Here is a 23,775-nt window from a genome sequence, read left to right as displayed (position 1 = left end):
TAAGTAGGGGGAAGCAATATATTCGATACCTCATCCAGAAACGCACCCTCTCGAAACCTGGCGAGCAATCTACACCGCGATGCAGAGCGCCTCTCTTGCAGAGTCTGCCACTTGAGTTTGTTAAACATCTCCGTAACGCTATCATGGTTACCAAATAACCCTGTGACGAAACGCGCCGCTCTCCTTTGGATCTTCTCTATCTCCTCCGTCAACCCGATCTGGTACGGATCCCACACTGATGAGCAATACTCAAGTATAGGTCGAACGAGTGTTTTGTAAGCCACCTCCTTTGTTGAGTCTCACACAGTCTGAGGGATTGTCGGCAGTGCCGTCGCTCTGACTGCACAATTTTGTTGCATGTGTCACGTGGCCGCACTACTTAGCAGTAACGTTCACGTGGTGCAGTTAGAGAGTGCTCAGGATCCTCTAGCGTGCATGTAGGGGGCTGTTTTGATCGACGACAACAGAGCGAACCGGAGAGTCAACTGGAGTTCAACTGCAAAGTCACCTGGTGTGCTTCTGGGGCCGACGTTCCTCCAGCTAGCGCTCACGTTCGACGGATGCTCCTCGTGCACCAATTTCATCACTCATCGAATCGACTTCCCGGAAGTGTAACTTAACCATATTAGGACGACAGCACAATGTGATCATTAGTCATCTATTGTGTCTAGTGTCGCCGCCGTAGAGAAGAGAATGAAGTTCGCATATACTGCACCGGAATGTAAATGTTGTGTGCTTTTTCTCAGGACTCATCCAATATCTCGGTCGTGTTCGATACAGTAATAGGCATCTGTAACACCCTAACGAACCCCAAAACCCAGTTAGGAAAACCCATCATGATGTAAAGTAGCGAAAAGTTATCCTGACAAGTACGACAACTTTGCCGATGATGTAACACCAGAAAGTCTTGATAAACACCAACATTAAGTATTACAGTGTGTGTTTTGGTAGAAAGGAAGAAGAAAGTTATTTGCCAAGCATCTAAGTAGTAATTGCAAATTAATGCCATGAAAGTGAAGTCCAAAGAAATGTCGGTCAGAGATAACTGTTATATGGAAGAGCGTTGTAAACGCAACGAAGAAATTCAGTGCGTCTACAATACTCATTCACGGAAAAAGTAAGTCGCTTGCTAGCTATCGTGCTATCAAGTCATTCGAGAGCAGCTCTTGCCATAGTTGAGCGAACGGAGCGCGACGAGATTGTTTTACTTTCGAGAGTCGTCGTTGCGTGACGTAGACGCACGGATTTTAAAAACTCGTATTCAGACTAGAGACTTGAACCGAGATAGTATGCTGACTGTGTATACCGAGTTGTTGGACTTTATTAAGGGAAGTAGGCAATATTGGACTCAACATTCATATAAGAGAACTTATAGAAAGAAATGGACAAAGTTTTAATAGACTATAGTACACATATAGTCTCGATTAGGAGACAGTGACACGAATACTTGAACAAGATACAATCACGCCGAGGGTTAAAGCTGTCGTAATTGTCACGATACTTGGAACTAACAGAACTGCCACTGCTAATTCACCGTGTGTGCGTGTGGCGTGATGTTTATAAAGTATTTAGCAAAAAGGAACAATAAAGTTGTTAATCAAAAGTGGAAATTCAACGTGTCGCCTCCATCATTCGATGAATATTTGGTAATTGCTCATCAAAAGTTAATGAACAGTGGCTATTTAACTTGGAAATAAATTCGTGGATTGTTAGTTGTGACAAGGAAGGTTTGGACATACATAATATTGCGACGCAAGATAATTAAGACATTGTTAAAGGATATCTGTGCATCTCGCGTCATATAGAGCGAACAATTTTACTTAGCAACGAACAAAACACGACCAATACGACCTGCAATTGAACTTTTTCCTCGCTTTTGGTGATGTGGACGATGCGCATGAGGGAAGATTCATCAATTACTGAACTAAAGTGCTAACCGGGCACATAATAATTCAACTTCAAACCATAAGAGACAATTAGAGTGCGCAGTTCGCATTAGTAAGGAAACTGTGCGGACTCGCAGTCAAACTTTAATCAATACGCGAGGAACGATTTCTTAAGAGCTTTTCAGATCTTGACTCTCGTTAACCGACGGAGACATCCATGACCGCGCATCGCATCTCGACTCCAGCGACCGAGCTGTAAAAGTAACAGCTCCATGGCGTCGACAACATGCACGCGAAGGAGAGTGGACGGCACACATGACAGTAGGAGGGCTGCTTGATATTCTGACAGTAGCCTACAATGTACAGTGCTTACTCACTGAGTGTTAAAGGACCTCGCCGAAACAGAGAAAGGGCTTTAGACTTAAATGGTGCGATCAGACCAAGGAAGAACGTGGACCTTGGAACCGTCAGTATAACAGTCTAAATTTTCATAGCTGATAAAAACCACTCATGCTCAAATCATTATACGCACTCAATGCTGGATGAAGCCAGATATCAGCCGAAAGTATTGCGAAGGACCTATGGTGTTCAGACTGGATAGGCTAAATACAGGGTGATTGTAATTAAACTTTGAAACAACTGTGGAAATAACCCCACTGGTCAAAATGACGTCAAATATTATAGGAGAAGGGGAAAAACGTATGGCAGAAGAAAAATAAATAGTTACAAAATGTAGCAATAGATGGCGCTGTGCCGGTCGCTGTGACCGAGCGGTTCTAGGTGCTTCAGTCCGGAATCACGCTGCTGCTACGGTCGCAGTTTCGAATCCTGTCTCGGGCATGGATGTGTGTGATGTCCCTAGATTAGTTAGGTTTAAGTAGTTCTAAGTCTAGGGGACTGATGGTCTCAGATGTTAAGTACCATAGTGCTTAGATCCATTTGAACCAAGAGGCGCTGTAATCATCATAATTTAATAGTGGTCGACTACAAATTGTAAGTGGGCTGTTTATATTTTCTTATTGGCAACGTTACGTAGCGCTCTGTATGAAAATCACTGGCTGTACTGTGTGCAGTCTGTGGCTAGTTAGCATTGTTGTCTGCCATTGTAGTGTTGGACAGCTGGGTGTTAACAGCGCGTAGCGTTGCGCAGTTGGAGGTGAGCCGCCAGCAGTGGTGGATGTGGGGAGAGAGATGGCGGAGTTTTGAAATTTGTAACACTGGATGGCATGAACTACTATATATACACTCCTGGAAATGGAAAAAAGAACACATTGACACCGGTGTGTCAGACCCACCATACTTGCTCCGGACACTGCGAGAGGGCTGTACAAGCAATGATCACACGCACGGCACAGCGGACACACCAGGAACCGCGGTGTTGGCTGTCGAATGGCGCTAGCTGCGCAGCATTTGTGCACCGCCGCCGTCAGTGTCAGCCAGTTTGCCGTGGCATACGGAGCTCCATCGCAGTCTTTAACACTGGTAGCATGCCGCGACAGCGTGGACTTGAACCGTATGTGCAGTTGACGGACTTTGAGCGAGGGCGTGTAGTGGGCATGCGGGAGGCCGGGTGGACGTACCGCCGAATTGCTCAACACGTGGGGCGTGAGGTCTCCACAGTACATCGATGTTGTCGCCAGTGGTCGGCGGAAGGTGCACGTGCTCGTCGACCTGGGACCGGACCGCAGCGACGCACGGATGCACGCCAAGACCGTAGGATCCTACGCAGTGCCGTAGGGGACCGCACCGCCACTTCCCAGCAAATTAGGGACACTGTTGCTCCTGGGGTATCGGCGAGGACCATTCGCAACCGTCTCCATGAATCTGGGCTACGGTCCGGCACACCATTAGGCCGTCTTCCGCTCACGCCCCAACATCGTGCAGCCCGCCTCCAGTGGTGTCGCGACAGGCGTGAATGGAGGGACGAATGGAGACGTGTCGTCTTCAGCGATGAGAGTCGCTTCTGCCTTGGTGCCAATGATGGTCGTATGCGTGTTTGGCGCCGTGCAGGTGAGCGTCACAATCAGGACTGCATACGACCGAGACACACAGGGCCAACACCCGGCATCATGGTGTGGGGAGCGATCTCCTACACTGGCCGTACACCACTGGTGATCGTCGAGGGGACACTGAATAGTGCACGGTACATCCAAACCGTCATCGAACCCATCGTTCTACCATTCCTAGACCGGCAAGGGAACTTGCTGTTCAAACAGGACAATGCACGTCCGCATGTATCCCGTGCCACCCAACGTGCTCTAGAAGGTGTAAGTCAACTACCCTGGCCAGCAAGATCTCCGGATCTGTCCCCCCATTGAGCATGTTTGGGACTGGATGAAGCGTCGTCTCACGCGGTCTGCACGTCCAGCACGAACGCTGGTCCAACTGAGGCGCCAGGTGGAAATGGCATGGCAAGCCGTTCCACAGGACTACATCCAGCATCTCTACGATCGTCTCCATGGGAGAATAGCAGCCTGCATTGCTGCGAAAGGTGGATATACACTGTACTTGTGCCGACATTGTGCATGCTCTGTTGCCTGTGTCTATGTGCCTGTGGTTCTGTCAGTGTGATCATGTGACGTATCTGACCCCAGGAATGTGTCAATAAAGTTTCCCCTTCCTGGGACAATGAATTCACGGTGTTCTTATTTCAATTTCCAGGATTGTATTAAGACTGTTAAGGTAAATACATTGTTTGTTCTCTATTAACATCTTTCAATTGCTAACTATGCCTATCAGTAGTTAGTGCCTTCTGTAGTTTGAATCTTTCATTTAGCTAGCAGTAGTGGCGCTCGCTGTATTGCAGTAGCTTGAGTAACGAAGATTTTTGTGAGGTAAGTGATTTGTGAAAGGTACAGGTTAATGTTACTCAGGGCCATTCCTTTGTAGGGATTTCTGAAAGTCAGATTGCGTTGCGCTAAAAAATATTGTGTGTTAGTTTAAGCACAGTCATGAATAATTGTTGAAAGGGGACGTTTCAAAACGAACCATACAACGATGCCTTGGGTGTACGTTTGACGTTAATAAGCGGTACTGCTCAGTGTGAATGGGTGTACAGATGTGATACTGTTAGTTACGTAAGCCCATCCACCACGGCAAGGTCATATCACATCGGATGTGAAAAATCGGTTTTTAATTGTCCTGAGGGAAAAACCGCATAAAAAGCATGCATCACATTGGTTTTTAATTATCCTGAGGCCAAAAACCGCATAAAAAACCACAATCGGAACACTGAACAGAATATCTTTCAGATATCCCCACAGCCAGGAGTCACATGTATTTAGATCGTGTGATCAGGACGGACAGGCTGTAGGGGAATGGCGACTGACAATTCTAGCATTTCAGGAATGGCGCTTCAGCAGCTGCTTAACTGGATTTGCAATATGCGGAGGTGCGCCATCTTGCACAAAAATGGTCCCATCGACACAGTCACGCTGTTAGAGAGCTGGAACGATGTAGCTGCAAAAGACACTGATGGCGGTTACCAATGACAGTACAGGTAACAGGAGCGGAAGCATCTGTCTCTTCGAAAAAATATGGCCATATGATAAATGATGCCGTAAAACCACCCCACACAGTGACCTTTTCAGGATGGAATGGTGCTGGTTGATTTGCGTGTGGATTTTCCGTTGTCCATATTCGACAGTTCTGTGTATTGACATATCCTGTCGGATGGAAGTGGGCTTCGTCTGTCCACAAAATCTTCCACGGCCAATCATCGTCCACTTCCATGCCAGCAAGAAATTCTACAGCAAAGACCTCTCTCGATGGCAGGTCAACAGGAAGCATCTCGTGCACATGAGTATTTTGAATGGATAGCAACGAAGAATGTTTCGAAGGATTTTACGCACCGTGCTCAAGAGTATGTCCAATATTCCGGCAATTCTCCGTGCACATCGCTACTCGTCACCTCCTGCATTGCTGTGACCACTGCTTCCACTGACGTCGAATCGATTCGTTTCCTCCCTCTACCAGGTTGCACACAAAAAGAATACGTCTTTTCGAGTTTCCGAATCATTTTCTCCAGACCTATGGCAGTCATCGGACCAACGCCTTTTTACAAACCCTTCATTGTCCGGAACTTCTGCAGAGCGACGTGTGCACAGTCATCATTCTGTAATACAGCTTTTCAAGCAGAGCGCGATCCTGCACTGAGACAGCCATGGTAAGAAGGAAATGAGCGTTTAGCGTCATTGGCCTTGAGGCCCCTTACGGGGCAAGTCCGGCCGCCTTGGTGCAGGTCTTATTACATCCGATGCCACATTGTGCGACCTGTGTGCCGGATGGGTATGAAATGATGATGGAGACAACACAACACCCAGTCCCTGAGCGGAGAACATCCCCGACCCAGCCAGGAATCGAACGCGGGCACATAGGACGGCAATCCGTCACGCTGACCACTCACATATCGGGGCGGACACAGTGATGGTGAACGTCGCAGACGCAAAAGGAAGAAAAGCCGTGTATCCAGAGTGTTTATACCAACTTCAACAGGTCGTGTGCAAGATAGGTGTTTTCATTTGCATATGACACATATAGCGCCATCTATTGATCAATTTTCACACATTTTTCTTCTGCCATATGTTTTCCCCCTTCTCCGATAATATACCGTTGCAATTTGACGTCATTCTGACCTGTTGTATTATTTGTACAGCGTTTTTAAAGTTTAACTTTAATTGTAATCACCCTGTACAGTTCGTTGTGGCGTGTTTGTTGCTGTTAGAACACTGTTGCAAAAACAATGACAAATGTATGTCAAATTGAAAGGAACACAAAACCTCCAAGATTATCGATCATTTACAGAAGCTTGAAATTTAGTGTGGACTTCAAAGCGAGGTGTTTATAATAGTTTCCACAACGGAACAATGCCTCGAAAAATTTTCAGAAAATTCAAATAGATTCTGGTCACATGTAAAGCATCCTAGCGTCAAGGCAATAAATGCCTTCTCTGCGCGGTAGCAATAGAAATAGTATTGATGACAGTGCTGCTAAAACAGAGTTACTAAACATAGCCTTCCGAAATTCCTTCACCAAAGAAGACGAAGAAAATATCCCAGAATTCGAATCAAAAACAGCTCCCGACATGAGTAACTTAGTAGAGATCCTCGCAATAGAGAAGCTACTTAATTCACGTAATACAAGCAAGTCTTCCAGTCCAGACTGTGTACCCAATAGGTTCCTTTCAGAGTATGCTGATGCAACAGGTCCATACTTCAGAGTCATATTATACAACCGCTTGCTAGACGAAAGATCCGTTTCCAGAGAATGGAAGGTTGCACATGCCACACCAATATTCAAGAATAATAGGAATAATCCACTAAAGTACAGGTCTATATTACTACTGTCGATAAGCAGCAGGATTTTGGAACATAAAAGGACGGCCTATTGACACATCGTCAAAACGGATTTAGAAAACATCGTTTTTATGAAAAACAGCTTGTTTCTTATTCACACGATGTGTTGAATGGTATTAAGAAAGGTTTTCAAATTGATGCCCTATTTCTGGATTTCCAGAAGGCTGTACCTCACAAGCGGCATGGAGTCAGATTGCGTGCTTATGGAATATCGTTTCCGACTGGATTCGTGATTTCTTGTGGGAGAGGTCACAGTTCGTAGTAACTGACGCAAAGTCCTAGAATGTAGCAGAATAAATTTTTGGGTTCCTCCAAGTTAGTGTTATAGGTTCCCTGTTGCTCTATATAAATGATTTAGGAGACAATCTCGGCATCAATCTTAGACTTTTACTGATGCTGTCGTTTATGTCTAGTAAAGTCACCAAAAAATCAAAACCATTTGCAAAAAGATTCAGATAAAATATGTAAATGGTGCAAAAATCGGCAATTTAACCTAAATAATAAAATATGTGAGGTCATCAACATGAGTGCTAAAGGGAATCCGCTCATGTCGGCACCAATGATGTGTGTCGCTATGGATCGGACGAAATCCTCTCTGACTTCCGGCGGCTATCTGATTTGGTGAAGACTCGCTATCGTGATGAAAGCAGAGCTCACCATCTGCAGCATCGTCGACAGGACTGACTGCGGACCTTTGGTACAGAGCCGACTGGAGGGTCTGAATCAGAGGCTGAGACGGTTCTGCGACCGTGTGGGCTGCAGATTCCTCGACTTGCGCCATAGGGTGGTGGGGTTTCGGGTTCCGCTGGATAGGTCAGGAGTCCACTACACGCAACAAGCGGCTACACGGATAGCAGGGGTTGTGTGGCGTGGGCTGGGCGGTTTTTTAGGTTAGATCGCCTTGGGCAAGAACAGAAAGGGCAACAGCCTCAACGGGTGCGGGGGAAAGTCATGACATGCGGGGACCAAGCAGCAATCGGTATTGTAATTGTAAACTGTCGAAGCTGCGTTGGTAAAGTACCGGAACTTCAAGCGCTGATAGAAAGCACCGAAGCTGAAATCGTTATAGGTACAGAAAGCTGGCTGAAGCCAGAGATAAATTCTGCCGAAATTTTTACAAAGATACAGACGGTGTTTAGAAAGGATAGATTGCATGCAACCGGCGGTGGAGTGTTCGTCGCTGTTAGTAGTAGTTCATCCTGTAGTGAAGTAGAAGTGGATATTTCCTGTGAATTATTATGGGCGGAGGTTACACTCAACAACCGAGCTAGGTTAATAATTGGCTCCTTTTACCGACCTCCCGACTCAGCAGCATTAGTGGCAGAACAACTGAGAGAAAATTTGGAATACATTTCACATAAATTTTCTCAGCATGTTATAGTCTTAGGTGGAGATTTCAATTTACCAGATATAGACTGGGATACTCAGATGTTTAGGATGGGTGGTAAGGACAGAGCATCGAGTGACATTAATTGCTCGAGGTAATTTTCGGATAGTGCACTCAGTATAAACAGAGAACCGACTCGTGGAGATAACATCTTGGACCTACTGATAAGACAGACCCAAACTTTTCGACTCTGTATGTGCAGAACAGGGAAGCAGTGATCATAAGGCCGTTGCAGCATTCATGAATATGGAAGTTAATAGGAATATAATAAAAGGAAGGTTTATCTGTTTAGCAAGAGTCATACAAGGCAGATTTCAGACTACCTAACAGATCAAAACGAAAATTTCTGTTCCGACCCTTACAATGTTGAGTCTTTATGGAAAAAGTTCAAGGCAATCGTAAAATGCGTTTTAGACAGGTTTGTGCCGAGTAAACCTGTGAGGGACGGGAAAAACCCACCATGGTACAACAACAAAGTTAGGAAACTACTGCGAAAGCAAAGAGAGCTTCACTCCAAGTGTAAACGCAGCCATAACCTCTCAGACAAACAGAAGCTAAACGATGTCAAAGTTAGCGTAAGGAGGGCTATGCGTGAAGCCTTCAGTGAATTCGAAAGTAAAATTCTATTTACCGACTTGACAGAAAATCCTAGGAAGTTCTGATCTTACGTTAAATCAGTAAGTGGCTCGAAACAGCATATCCCGACACTCCGGGATGATGATGGCATTGAAACAGAGGATGACATGCGTAAAGCTGAAATACTAAACACCTTTTTCCAAAGCTGTTTCACAGAGGAAGACCGCACTGCAGTTCCTTCTCTAAATCCTCGCACAAACAAAAAAATGGCTGACATCGAAATAAGTGTCCAAGGTATAGAAAAGCAACTGGAATCACTTAACAGAGGAAAGTCCACTGGACCTGACGGGATACCAATTCGATTCTACACAGAGTACGCGAATGAACTTGCCCTCCTTCTAAAAGCCGTGTACCGCAAGTCTCTAGAGGAACGGAAGGTTCCAAATGATTGGAAAAGAGCACAGGTAGTCCCAGTCTTCAAGAAGGGTCGTCGAGCAGATGGGAAAAACTATAGACCTATGTCTCTGACGTCGATCTGCTGTAGAATTTTAGAACATGTTTTTTGCTCGAGTATCATGTCGTTTTTGGAAACCCAGAATCTACTCTGTACGAATCAACATGGATTCCGGAAACAGCGATCGTGTGAGACCCAGAAAATATTAGATACAGGCTCCCAGGTAGATGCTATTTTCCTCGACTTCCGGAAGGCGTTTGATACAGTTCCGCACTGTCGCCTGGTAAAAAAAAGTAAGAGCCTACGGAATATCAGACCAGCTGTGTGGCTGGATTGAAGAGTTTTTAGCAAACAGAACACAGCATGTTGTTATCAATGGAGAGACGTCTACAGACGTTAAAGTAACCTCTGGCGTGCCACAGGGGAGTGTTATGGGAACAATGCTTTTCACAATATATATAAATGACCTAGTAGATAGTGTCGGTAGTTCCATGCGGCTTTTCGCGGATGATGCTGTAGTATACAGAGAAGTTGCAGCATTAGAAAATTGTAGCGAAATGCAGGAAGATCAGCAGCGGATAGGCACTTGGTGCAGGGAGTGGCAACTGACCCTTAACATAGATAAATGTAATGTATTGCGAATACATAGAAAGAAGGATCCTTTATTGTATGATTATATGATAGCGGAACAAACACTGGTAGCAGTTACTTCTGTAAAATATCTGGGAGTATGGGTGCGGAACGATTTGAAGTGGAATGATCATATAAAATTAATTGTTGGTAAGGCGGGTACCAGGTTGAGATTCATTGGGAGAGTCCTTCGAAAATGTAGTCCATCAACAAAGGAGGTGGCTTACAAAACACTCGTTCGACCTATACTTGAGTATTGCGCATCAGTGTGGGATCCGTACCAGATCGGGTTGACGGAAGAGATAGAGAAGATCCAAAGAAGAGCGGCGCGTTTCGTCACAGTGTTATTTGGTAACCGTGATAGCGTTACGGAGATGTTTAACAAACTCAAGTGGCAGACTCTGCAAGAGAGGCGCTCTGAATCGCGGTGTAGCTTGCTCGCCAGGTTTCGAGAGGGTGCGTTTCTGGATGAGGTATCTAATATATTGCTTCCCCCTACTTATACCTCCCGAGGAGATCACGAATGTAAAATTAGAGAGATTAGTGCGCGCACGGAGGCTTTCAGACAGTCGTTTTTCCTGCGAACCATACGCGACTGGAACAGGAAAGGGAGGTAATGACAGTGGCACGTAAAGTGCCCTCCGCCACACACCGTTGGGTGGCTTGCGGAGTAAATATGTAGATGTAGATCTTTAGTTGCACTATGGATCAACCTAATCTAAAGACAGCATATTCGATTCAAAAACTAAGAATTACAATTCGAACAACTGGAAAGAACATGTTGTGAATAAGGCGAACCAAAGATAGCGTTTTATTGGCAGAACACTTAGAAGATGCAACAGATCTACTAAAGAAACTTATTTCGCTACGTCCGTCCGTCCTGTGTTGGAGTACTGCTGCTCGGTGTGGGATACTTGCCAGTTCATCAAGAAAATTCAAAGCAGGCCAGCACGTTTTGTGCTATCGAGAAGAGAGTGTCACGGTCATGATACTGGATTTGCGGTGGACAAAGGCGGTTATCGTTTAGCGGGATCTTCTCACGAAATTTCAATCGCCAACTTTCTCCTCAGAATGTGAAAATAGTTTGTTGAGCCCAACCTCATAGGGAGAAACGATTATTATAAAATCAGAATCCACCCGTGGGCAACAGTCTGCTCACATATTTCATTCTGAAAGATACAACTGCAGTTGGGATACAGGGGTACTTACAAAAAACTATTAAATATTATAGTCTTTCCTGATTACGTTGATATATACATTATAGGATTTCAAATGAAAAATGGCCCATATATAGCAAATTTTAAAGTTACAGTCATGTATGCCACCACGTCCCCTTTATTTCTGTTAAAGAAACCAGTATTATTTCGAAAAGGCCTGTGACCTTTCTGTTTCCAGCGATTATACGCATGATACATTGTATATGTTTGTAACAGTGCAGGTTTCTAGTGTCTGTAAATGATTATCTATGCTAGTATTTACTTTTGTTTCGAAAAATAAAAGCAGTTTGTTCACGTGTTACTGAATGTTTGTAGCCCAAGCGCTACATATATTTCTGGAAGTAGACATCCTTTTGTGAAATAAATACCAACTATGCCACGCATCAAGAAATTCAATAAAAGGTAATTCCGTGGTAACCAGTTCACAAACAAAGCGAGCCACAGTGTTGAAAGGAACTTACGTATCAGTTCTTCTGGGAAAAAACTCCCTCCTGGTCATTCAAATTTTTGTGTTAACAATGACGCTGTTTGTAGTGGATCTGTTGTTATTGATGGGGCATCTTATCTTCTTTGATAAAGGAAGTGGCGAAATGTAAACAATGTGATTGTGTAGGTTGTCTGGAAATACTGAGCAACAAAGTAGCAGAAAGGGTTTAGCGTCAAAATTAGTTGTGTGAAGATCCTGCAATAAATCGTCCTCGAAAAAGACTTCGAACACAGTGCATAATTCATATAATGTCAATTTGGAGTTAGTGTATGCAATGTGTGCAATAGGAAAAGGAAAAAAGGCTGCTCAAACGTTTTCTGGTTTGATGAACCTTCCTCCCCTTCCCAGTAGGTTCCGCAAGTGCACTCTTGGAAATGGAAAAAAGAACACATTGACACCGGTGTGTCAGACCCACCATACTTGCTCCGGACACTGCGAGAGGGCTGTACAAGCAATGATCACACGCACGGCACAGTGGACACACCAGGAACCGCGGTGTTGGCCGTCGTATGGCGCTAGCTGCGCAGCATTTGTGCACCGCTGCCGTCAGTGTCAGCCAGTTTGCCGTGGCATACGGAGCTCCATCGCAGTCTTTAACACTGGTAGCATGCCGCGACAGCGTGGACGTGAACCGTATGTGCAGTTGACGGACTTTGAGCGAGGGCGTATAGTGGGCATGCGGGAGGCCGGGTGGACGTACCGCCGAATTGCTCAACACGTGGGGCGTGAGGTCTCCACAGCACATCGATGTTGTCGCCAGTGGTCGGCGGAAGGTGCACGTGCCCGTCGACCTGGGACCGGGCCGCAGCGACGCACGGATGCACGCCAAGACCGTAGGATCCTACGCAGTGCCGTAGGGGACCGCACCGCCACTTCCCAGCAAATTAGGGACACTGTTGCTCCTGGGGTATCGGCGAGGACCATTCGCAACCGTCTCCATGAAGCTGGGCTACGGTCCCGCACACCGTTAGGCCGTCTTCCGCTCACGCCCCAACATCGTGCAGCCCGCCTCCAGTGGTGTCGCGACAGGCGTGAATGGAGGGACGAATGGAGACGTGTCGTCTTCAGCGATGAGAGTCGCTTCTGCCTTGGTGCCAATGATGGTCGTATGCGTGTTTGGCGCCGTGCAGGTGAGCGCCACAATCAGGACTGCATACGACCGAGGCACACAGGGCCAACACCCGGCATCCATGGTGTGGGGAGCGATCTCCTACACTGGCCGTACACCACTGGTGATCGTCGAGGGGACACTGAATAGTGCACGGTACATCCAAACCGTCATCGAACCCATCGTTCTACCATTCCTAGACCGGGAAGGGAACTTGCTGTTCCAACAGGACAATGCACGTCCGCATGTATCCCGTGCCACCCAACGTGCTCTAGAAGGTGTAAGTCAACTATCCTGACCAGCAAGATCTCCGGATCTGTCCCCCATTGAGCATGTTTGGGACTGGATGAAGCGTCGTCTCACGCGGTCTGCACGTCCAGCACGAACGCTGGTCCAACTGAGGCGCCAGGTGGAAATGGCATGGCAAGCCGTTTCACAGGACTACATCCAGCATCTCTACGATCGTCTCCATGGGAGAATAGCAGCCTGCATTGCTGTGAAAGGTGGATATACACTGTACTAGTGCCAACATTGTGCATGCTCTGTTGCCTGTGTCTATGTGCCTGTGCTTCTGTCAGTGTGATCATGTGATGTATCTGACCCCAAGAAAGTGTCAATAAAGTTTCCCCTTCCTGGGACAATGAATTCACGGTGTTCTTATTTCAATTTCCAGGAGTGTATATTAAAATACTTTTAGGTGCCTTGACGGTTATGAGTAAAGCATCTATGAAACGTGCAGTAGTAGGAACTCTAAATATCAGTGGATCCAGGGGTATTGCTGTCGTACTTGATGGGACATGGCAACGTTGAGGACATCGTCCCTTGAATGTTGTTGTAAGTGCTACTTCTATGGAGATTGGAAAAGTTGTTGATGTTGAGTGCTTATCTAAGTACTGCCACACCTGCCATGGTAACACCGAAGGACATATTGAACATCAGTACTCTAAGAATTATGATGGTTACAGCGGAGGTATGGAGTATGATGGAGCTCTACAAACATTTCAGAGGTCAGTACCCGTTTACATTGTTAGATATACGAAGTACCTTGGCGATGGAGACTCTAAAACTTTCAGTAAAATTAATGAGCTCAATGTTTATGGTGATACCTTGGTAACAAAACCGGAGTGTTATAGATGTGTTCAAAAGAGGATGGGTGCTAGATTGAAGAAGCTACGAAGAAAAATGGAAGGAAATGTACTATCTGATTATGGTCAAATATACCATAAGCTTTCTCTTCCTGAGCATATTGTAAATGAAGTAAAACAAATTTTAGAGACCTGAGTCAATCTGTTTCGCTTAATAAATGTCTTCATGGGGTACTCAGAATACAAATTAAACGTTTTGTTGGGGCTAAAGACACTAAAAGTTGGCGTGCTAGATGCAGTGATATATTTCAATGAAGGAGTGATATGAAGGTTGGATGTCCTGAGAAATTTAGGCATAAAATGTAGCTCTAATATGGGAGATCAGTTGCTTGTGTGTGAAAGACAACAGGTGCATGAAGCAGAAAGATTCGATCTTCAAGTTACCAAAGAAGTAAGACGTGCTAAAAGGAATGCCAAGTGGAAGCTTGAAGATGAAGAAATGCTACAGGATGAAGACTAAGCTTCAGGAATGTTCTGAGGCACAGTTGAAATTGACTCATGTGTTCATTCACAATTTCCCACAAGTTTTATTTTTCAGAATTCAGATGCAAATATTTCCTAAAGTTTGTAAGTATTGCTCTAATTTTTTTTCTGTAACTTGCAAGTCCACACTTATGTAGTAGACCTACGCTTTATTGTAGAATCAACTAAATTATAGAAAAAAAAAACATTTTTATTAGGAAAAAATTATAAAATTGAAAAGGTAAGTTGCAATATTTTTTATCCTTGTTATATATGTAATAGGTGGAATTACATAGGTCAGTACCTCAGCCATCATGTCATGTATATCTGGTAAAAAATTGGTCTCCTTCAGATGTACTACATTGGATTAAATGATACCACAATTTCAGGAAGCACTTTGGGTAAAATTGCATCAATTTCTTTGTAATTCTTTTAATAACCCTAAGCAGGTTCAAAAACAGTCAAAACACTTCTAATTTGTTTTACCTGATATCAACAAAAATTCTGTAAAAATATACATTATAAAAAGTGCCTGAAAAAAAATAGGTTTTGATTTTTACATAATATTGAGCCGGGAAAGTACACTGTATCATTAAATGGATATTAAAATATTGGCTAAAAGGTAATTGGTCTTAAACATAGTCTGCTACATCTGTACTGCTACTTGTTTAAAGTGGCGTTCTTGACATTGAGAGACAGGGTGATTTAGCTGTCCCTAGCTAAAGGTTTTACGCAACGTACAATACCTTCAAAAATAACGTGGGAATTTTCATATCCTCTCGCTCGCTGTGCACAAACTATTAGTCGTACAGAAAAAATTAATATCTTTTTGTAAGAAATTTGGAAATGGAAATGTAGTTCCATGCTTCTTGACAGAGCATAGGGGAATGATGCGGGAGACACGTACTGTCATACTAGGCAAGGTCCGACGGTAATAGGAATGAATGATGATGATGAATGCGATGCAATAACACCCAGTCATCTCGCTTCCATGCTTCTTGACAGGGCGTAGGAGAACGATGCGGGAGACAGGCACTGCCGTACTAGGCAAGGTCAGACCGTAATAGGGATGAATGATGATGATGGAGACGACGCAACAACACCGTCTTCTCGGGGCAGGTGAAAATCCTTGACCCCTCCAGGAATCGAACCCGGGACCTGTAACATTATGTGATTGTCTTATCATTTTAAATCATTCACTAATCGAGCAGTCGCTCGGCAACAGCTACAGTTAGCAAATAATGTTGCGAGAATGTAAAAGGTGAACGACCTGTGACGTAACTTGTTTATTGTAGAAGCGCCGTCAGAGATGCAGTGAGTTATTGACTTTGAAAACCGCGGCGCGAAAAAACGGACAGAAGAAGAACACTTTTACACATTTTTTTTTTTTTTTTTTTTGGAGGTACGAGATACTCTCGATGAACACTTACTCATTCTTCTCTTGTCTCTTGTGTCGGACGCGCATGTCTTGCCGCCGTATTATTATCGTTAAAAATAATATTGTTTTAGTGAAAAGTGAATGTGTAATACTAAAAGTGCCTAGCAGTAGATTTATTGTGCGACGTGTATGTGAAAACGTCGAAGGAATTGTTTTCATTAAGAGAAGTGCCAGTCAAAACGGCATCCATGTTAAATCCTTCATTGCAGTGTAAGTTCGTCTATTAATTGCCATAAATTCAGACTTAAATGGAACTGGTGTATGGACTACTTATTTAATATAGAATCTATGTCTCACTCCTTCATGAAGTTATTTAATTTTCTTTATGTTTCTGCCAAAATAGAGAGTTCACAGTCACGAATTCTTTCGTCGAGTTCGGACGGAAGTTGCATGCGGCGAAATACTTTCTCCGCGCCATATTCTACTGGTAAATGCATGATAAACTACGGTCCCTTAGGAAATTCATGTTGAGCTATCCAAAATAATTATATTTTGAATAGGCATTTACTCTCCTATGCAATGCAACTTCCGACTGATCAGACGACGAACGGGGACATTTATAACTGTATGTTTATGTATACACATTATGTAAACATATCGTTATAATTGGCGCCCGAACAGGGACTTGAATTTAAAAAATATACTCAAAGGAATAAAAATTTATATAAGATACGCATTGTGGGAATATTCATAAATAATTGTAGCTAATCTTGTGCTTTTTATTTGTTACATGACATCAAACGCCATCCAATAAAATTTCCATTGAGCGAAAGAAACGAGATATTCAGAGAAAATTATGGAAGAGAGATTTTTTTTTGGAACAGAATTTGTGCGAAAATCTAGTTGCAACGCCCAAGTCATCAGTAACGTAAGTTAAAATTTTGTTAGCCGTAGCCAAGCTTCCTTGATTTCAGCCGACATTAATCAATTTGTGACGATCTTTATTAGTTGCAGTAAAATTTGCTTTGAATTCAGTAGATTGCATTTAGTAGATTAGTAATTTCTTCAAGTATTGTTTAAATTCCATTGTTGTGTATTGCATATCATTTGTTTTTAAATGTCCGCTGCCTGTTCACGGAGCTGACCAGCCTTAGTTTTCATTTATTTTGAACAGTGTGCAGCCATACTTTCTTTACGGTCCAGAATAGTCTCTTGTTCTCGTGACGTGCATCTCCCGACATTCCGATCTTGTGACGTAGCAGTGACAACCGACTCGCAACCGATAAATTACATCTCTGTCGACAGCTCACGGCCGTAGCTCAAACGAACTTCATTGACTTACTGTTTGTAAATAAGTGAGCTATGGCAGACGATAAAATGTCATCACTAGATTCAAATGAACGGAATGAAACGAGTGAAGTGTCGCGTCGCTTACGGTCCCGCACGGTAATTAGTAGGGCTGAGACACCAATTGAAACAATTGTAGAAAGTGAAGTGGGAAATCTTACGGACTTTGTTGCCTCACACCATAATGTTACCGGTACTGAACTAGACAATGCCAACATACACTCCTGGAAATTGAAATAAGAACACCGTGAATTCATTGTCCCAGGAAGGGGAAACTTTATTGACACATTCCTGGGGTCAGATACATCACATGATCACACTCACAGAACCACAGGCACATAGACACAGGCAACAGAGCATGCACAATGTCGGCACTAGTACAGTGTATATCCACCTTTCGCAGCAATGCAGGCTGCTATTCTCCCATGGAGACGATCGTAGAGATGCTGGATGTAGTCCTGTGGAACGGCTTGCCATGCCATTTCCACCTGGCGCCTCAGTTGGACCAGCGTTCGTGCTGGACGTGCAGACCGCGTGAGACGACGCTTCATCCAGTCCCAAACATGCTCAATGGGGGACAGATCCGGAGATCTTGCTGGCCAGGGTAGTTGACTTACACCTTCTAGAGCACGTTGGGTGGCACGGGATACATGCGGACGTGCATTGTCCTGTTGGAACAGCAAGTTCCCTTGCCGGTCTAGGAATGGTAGAACGATGGGTTCGATGACGGTTTGGATGTACCGTGCACTATTCAGTGTCCCCTCGACGATCACCAGTGGTGTACGGCCAGTGTAGGAGATCGCTCCCCACACCATGATGCCGGGTGTTGGCCCTGTGTGCCTCGGTCGTATGCAGTCCTGATTGTGGCGCTCACCTGCACGGCGCCAAACACGCATACGACCATCATTGGCACCAAGGCAGAAGCGACTCTCATCGCTGAAGACGACACGTCTCCATTCGTCCCTCCATTCACGCCTGTCGCGACACCACTGGAGGCGGGCTGCACGATGTTGGGGCGTGAGCGGAAGACGGCCTAACGGTGTGCGGGACCGTAGCCCAGCTTCATGGAGACGGTTGCGAATGGTCCTCGCCGATACCCCAGGAGCAACAGTGTCCCTAATTTGCTGGGAAGTGGCGGTGCGGTCCCCTACGGCACTGCGTAGGATCCTACGGTCTTGGCGTGCATCCGTGCGTCGCTGCGGTCCGGTCCCAGGTCGACGGGCACGTGCACCTTCCGCCGACCACTGGCGACAACATCGATGTACTGTGGAGACCTCACGCCCCACGTGTTGAGCAATTCGGCGGTACGTCCACCCGGCCTCCCGCATGCCCACTATACGCCCTCGCTCAAAGTCCGTCAACTGCACATACGGTTCACGTCCACACTGTCGCGGCATGCTACCAGTGTTAAAGACTGCGATGGAGCTTCGTATGCCACGGCAAACTGGCTGACACTGACGGCGGTGGTGCACAAATGCTGCGCAGCTAGCGCCATTCGACGGCCAACACCGCGGTTCCTGGTGTGTCCGCTGTGCCGTGCGTGTGATCATTGCTTGTACAGCCCTCTCGCAGTGTCCGGAGCAAGTATGGTGGGTCTGACACACCGGTGTCAATGTGTTCTTTTTTCCATTTCCAGGAGTGTAGTTTCTGCCACTAGTAGTCGTAGCCATATACCGGTTACAAGGGAGGCAGGTGAAAGCAATTCAGGGGTAGTGACAGACGATGTATTCAAACAGCTACTGAGTCAAATAAGTCAAATGATGCAGGACGGAAATCGCCAAATGGTGAATTCCATTAAAAATGATTTGAAAGACGAAAATAGACAAATGTTAGCCTCACTTGAAGATAAACTTTCTACAGTAATTGAAGATAAACTTTCTACAGTAAGCGAAGAAATAAAAAATGTTAGAGAAAATGTAGCCAAAGAAGTTGCAAAGCAAGTTAAGGATGCTGTTTCTCAAATGCGAAGTGGAATAATTTTCGAACTGAATGACACTTTAGCTACCATGCAAAGCGAGACAGCTGACATCCGAAACGCAACCAAGAATCTTGACTCCACCGTAACCACGGTTAATCACAGATTAGGCAGAGTAACTACGCAGGTAGAAAAACTAACTGTGGGAATGTCAAATTTGACTCTGGAAACGGAAACGAAAGTAAAGGAGAGGCTAGATAGTCATGAGAGAGAATTTAGAGAAAAGTATGAGAACTGGATTGCTGGAAAGGACAAATTTGTCGAAGATAAAATTAACAAAGACCTAGTAGAGACTGTGAAAGCAACCACTCTTGGTATCTTGTCAGCTCCTGGAAGCTCCGGAGATACCGTATTGTCTGAACTCGGTAGCATTAGGCGTACCCTTCAGCAAGAATTAGCCGGCCGGAGTGGCCGAGCGGTTAAAGGCGCTACAGTCTGGAACCGCACGACCGCTACGGTCGCAGGTTCGAATCCTGCCTCGGGCATGGATGTGTGTGATGTCCTTAGGTTAGTTAGGTTTAAGTAGTTCTAAGTTCTAGGGGACTTATGACCACAGCAGTTGAGTCCCATAGTGCTCAGAGCCATTTGAACCATTTTTTTTTCAGCAAGAATTACCAAATTGGAAGCAAGAGGTAACGGAACAGCTAAATAACCTGAAGGCACAAGTGAGTAGTAGTTCCCGAATACAGAGACCGAATTATCCTAACTCTTTAGCTTCAGAGGAAGGAGATGAATTATTTCGGCAATTCCGAATACCTGTTGTATCTAATGAACACACTTCACCACCTCATATTCCAGTTAGTCACCAAAATCAAGAATCTGACTCAGTAGTAAAAATGATGAAGGAAGAAAGCATGATAAAGCATCGAGTTTTTCAAACCTTTAACCCAGAAAAACGAAATATCCACCCAATTGTCTTTCTTCGTGGATTCTCCGGCATTTTTCCAAATTCGTGGACTGATAGACAGCGTATCCAATTTGTTACCGGATATATAGGTGGCGAATCGGCAATATGGGGAACAGAAATGGTTGATAAGTGTCGAACATATGAGGAGTTTGAGCACTGTTTCCTCAGCAAATTTTGGAGCGAAGGTGTTCAGAAGCGCCTTCGTAAAGAAGTCCATAATGCAGAACAATTTGACCCCAGGAATAGTAGCCTGAGAATGTACTTCGAAAAATATCTTGGCAAAATTAGGTATTGGGATAACCCTATCAATAGTAAAGATGTAATTATGATTCTCAAGTCTAAATTACCCATTTCGATTCGTGAAAAGCTGATAGCCATACCAGATGATGATCCAGATACCTTTCTGTCGATATTAGATTCCCTAGACCTGATCTATGAGGACATGAGAGCTAACAATCCGCGGAATACTCCGCACAATTCTTGGCCACAACATTACGACAGTAACGGCTATGAAAAGCCAGGGAACGGTTCAAAAAGTAGTAACGATTGGCAAAACGGAAATAAAGGCAGCGGGTATCCGCACAAAAGGAATAGACATAATCAACACAACCGATTCAATCCCGTGTATAACACGACTGGTAACCAGTACGGCAATCAATCGTGCAAGCAGAAGTTTGGAAACGGTTTCAGTCAAAAAGGTTGGCAACAGCAGAGCGGATCGCAATGGAATGCACCGTACTCGCGCAGCCAACACTTAAATTACGGGCAGCAACAAACAGCTGATAACGCCCACTCATACCAATACAACTCCGCGCCTAGTAAAAATCAAGCGCAGGGAATGTACAGAAACACACAGTTTAACGGCAACCCACAGTGTGAAGGTGGATTTCACAGTAACAATTCCGGAAATCATAATAGTAATAAAAATCATCAGACCCCGCGAAGGCATTACAATCCCCCTGTATTTTTCGCAAACGCGGAAGACAGTAACACGTATTGGACACCAGAACAAACGCAGCAACATTTTGACACGAGGTTTGTGCATAACAGTAATTTTGTTCCTCAGTGTTCTCATAATGTCAGATTGGTCGAACTTTCTAATGATGAAGGCCAATCAAAACCACACAAACAGGAAAACTAAGTCCAGCATCTGAAAGCTCCCTAAGTGATGCTGTGAGACAGAATGGGGGCCACCACTTCGACGGAGAGACTAACCATGACGTACTTGTACTGAGATACAATGACGGGATTGACATGAGACAAGAATTATTACAAGAGAAAGAGACAACTGACGGTGATGAACCGATAGATGACCAAGTGCAAGCTATGACAAAACTTCCTATAGCCGGAATTTTGACGACTGTAATCCTAGATACAGGTGCAAATATTAATGCTATGTCCTTATGTTTCTATAAGCAAATTAGTACATTAATTAAAATTCCAACATTACCCGTCCAAGGATGTTCAATAACAGGAGCCATCGGCTCCCAGACACAAAAGGTCAGTATACAAGCTTGGGTACCACTGGAGATTCAGTCAATACCCATAAAATGTATTTTCCTCGTTGTCAAGAATTTGGCAGCGCCATGTCTCTTGGGAATGGATTTTCTACGACGATATAGAGCCCGAATAGATCTTTATATAGGCATTTGCACACTGTTAGTACAGCAAACAGAAGTTGCACTGGAGTTAGTGAAAGAAAGAGTAAAAAACTTTGGCACTTGTAATAGCATTAGATTACAAAGGATAGGCAGAAAACGTTGTCGTAATCATTTCAATTTGTTTTATGGTAACTGTGATACATTTAATGATACAATAACAGTCAGTGACTTACCCTCTCAGCAGGAAATAACCAATAAGACTACAGAATCAACAGAGTTATCCGAACCTCAGCGACAAGAATTATTCAGTTTGTTGTCACACTATATCAACGTGTTTTCAAAACGACCCGGTATTATAAAAGACTATGAATATACTATGGAAGTGGTGCCGCACCAAACTTTCTGTCGCACGACATATCCCATACCGTATGCAAGAAGGGAAGCAGTTCGTAATGAAATTAAGAAAATGTTGAACTGGAAAGTCATAGAGTATTCTAATTCACCATATAGTAGCCTGTTGTTGACGATTTTGAAACAGGATAACACCGTACGACTCGTACTTGACGCACGAAACATAAATAAAATTGTTGTGCCAGTACGAACGAGACCTGAAGCGATTGAAGAACACCTCCAGAGATTTTATGGAGTTAAATATTTGAGTAGCATAGATTTGAAAATGTCATTTTGGCAAGTGTGACTAAATCCTAACTCACGAAAATATACGGCATTTATCTTCGCCGGCAGATCCTATCAATTTCAGGTCATGCCTTTTGGATTGAATGTTAGTTCTGGAGTATTCATCTCCGCCTTAGATCATGTTCTTGGTCCAGATCTTATTGATGAAGTCACTCTCTACGTTGATGATCTTTTAATTGCTACTAAAACCTGGGAAGGCCACGTTGAATTAATACAGAAAGTGTTTCAGTGATTCCTGGAATACGGAGTCACTGCCAACTTGCAAAAGTCACACTTTGGCCGAGCCGAAATCAAATTCTTAGGACACGTCATTTCATCTGACGGAATCCGTCCTGATCCGGCTAAGCTAAGTGCAATTAAAAATTTTCCTGTCCCATCTTCAAAACGACAACTTAAAGGTTATCTTGGACTCGCTTCATTCTTCAGAAGATTTTTACCAAAGCAAGTAATGAACAACCCTGATTTATTGAAATTGTTAAAGAAAAATACTCAGTGGAATTGGACTGACGACTGTCAAAAGGCATTCCTCGATATCAAAGAAGCTTTGTTAAATAGCAACATTCTTTATCATCCAGATATGGATAAGGAATTTTGTGTGTCATCTGACGCAAATTTTCAGGGATTAGGTGCATGTCTCTTCCAGATCCATGAAACCAATGGAAAACCAGACATCAGAGTAATTAGTTTTGCTAGTAGGGTTCTTACAGAAACTGAACGATCCTATTCTGTTACTGAGTTGGAAGCTCTTGCAGTAGTTTGGGCTTTCAAGAGATTCAACTACTACATTAATGGCAAGAAAATCAAAGTCTATTCTGATCATCAGGCTCTTAGTTTTCTTCTGACGTGTAAACTCCTACATCCTCGCTTAACGAGGTGGTGTCTTTTCTTACAGGAATATGACTTCGAAATAATCTACATAAAAGGCAAAGATAACATTATTGCGGATGCTCTATCTCGCATGCCTGAAGGCTCTTCGGACAGTACTGAACTTTTGGAACAAATGTCAAATTACAGAATTTTATTGATGAAGGATCCAATACATCGGAAATATTTTCTTGATCTTTGTGACCAGATTGTCCAATTGCAGGAAACTGATCCAAAATGGAGAGGTGTGAAACAGATCCTCGAAACTAATCCTACCCGTCGCATGTGCAAATATTACAAA

The sequence above is a fragment of the Schistocerca cancellata genome, chromosome 1, assembly GCF_023864275.1.
Source record: "Schistocerca cancellata isolate TAMUIC-IGC-003103 chromosome 1, iqSchCanc2.1, whole genome shotgun sequence".
NCBI lineage: Eukaryota > Metazoa > Arthropoda > Insecta > Orthoptera > Acrididae > Schistocerca > Schistocerca cancellata.
The sequence above is the reverse complement of the archived record's forward strand: the minus strand, read 5'-3'. Positions refer to the sequence as shown.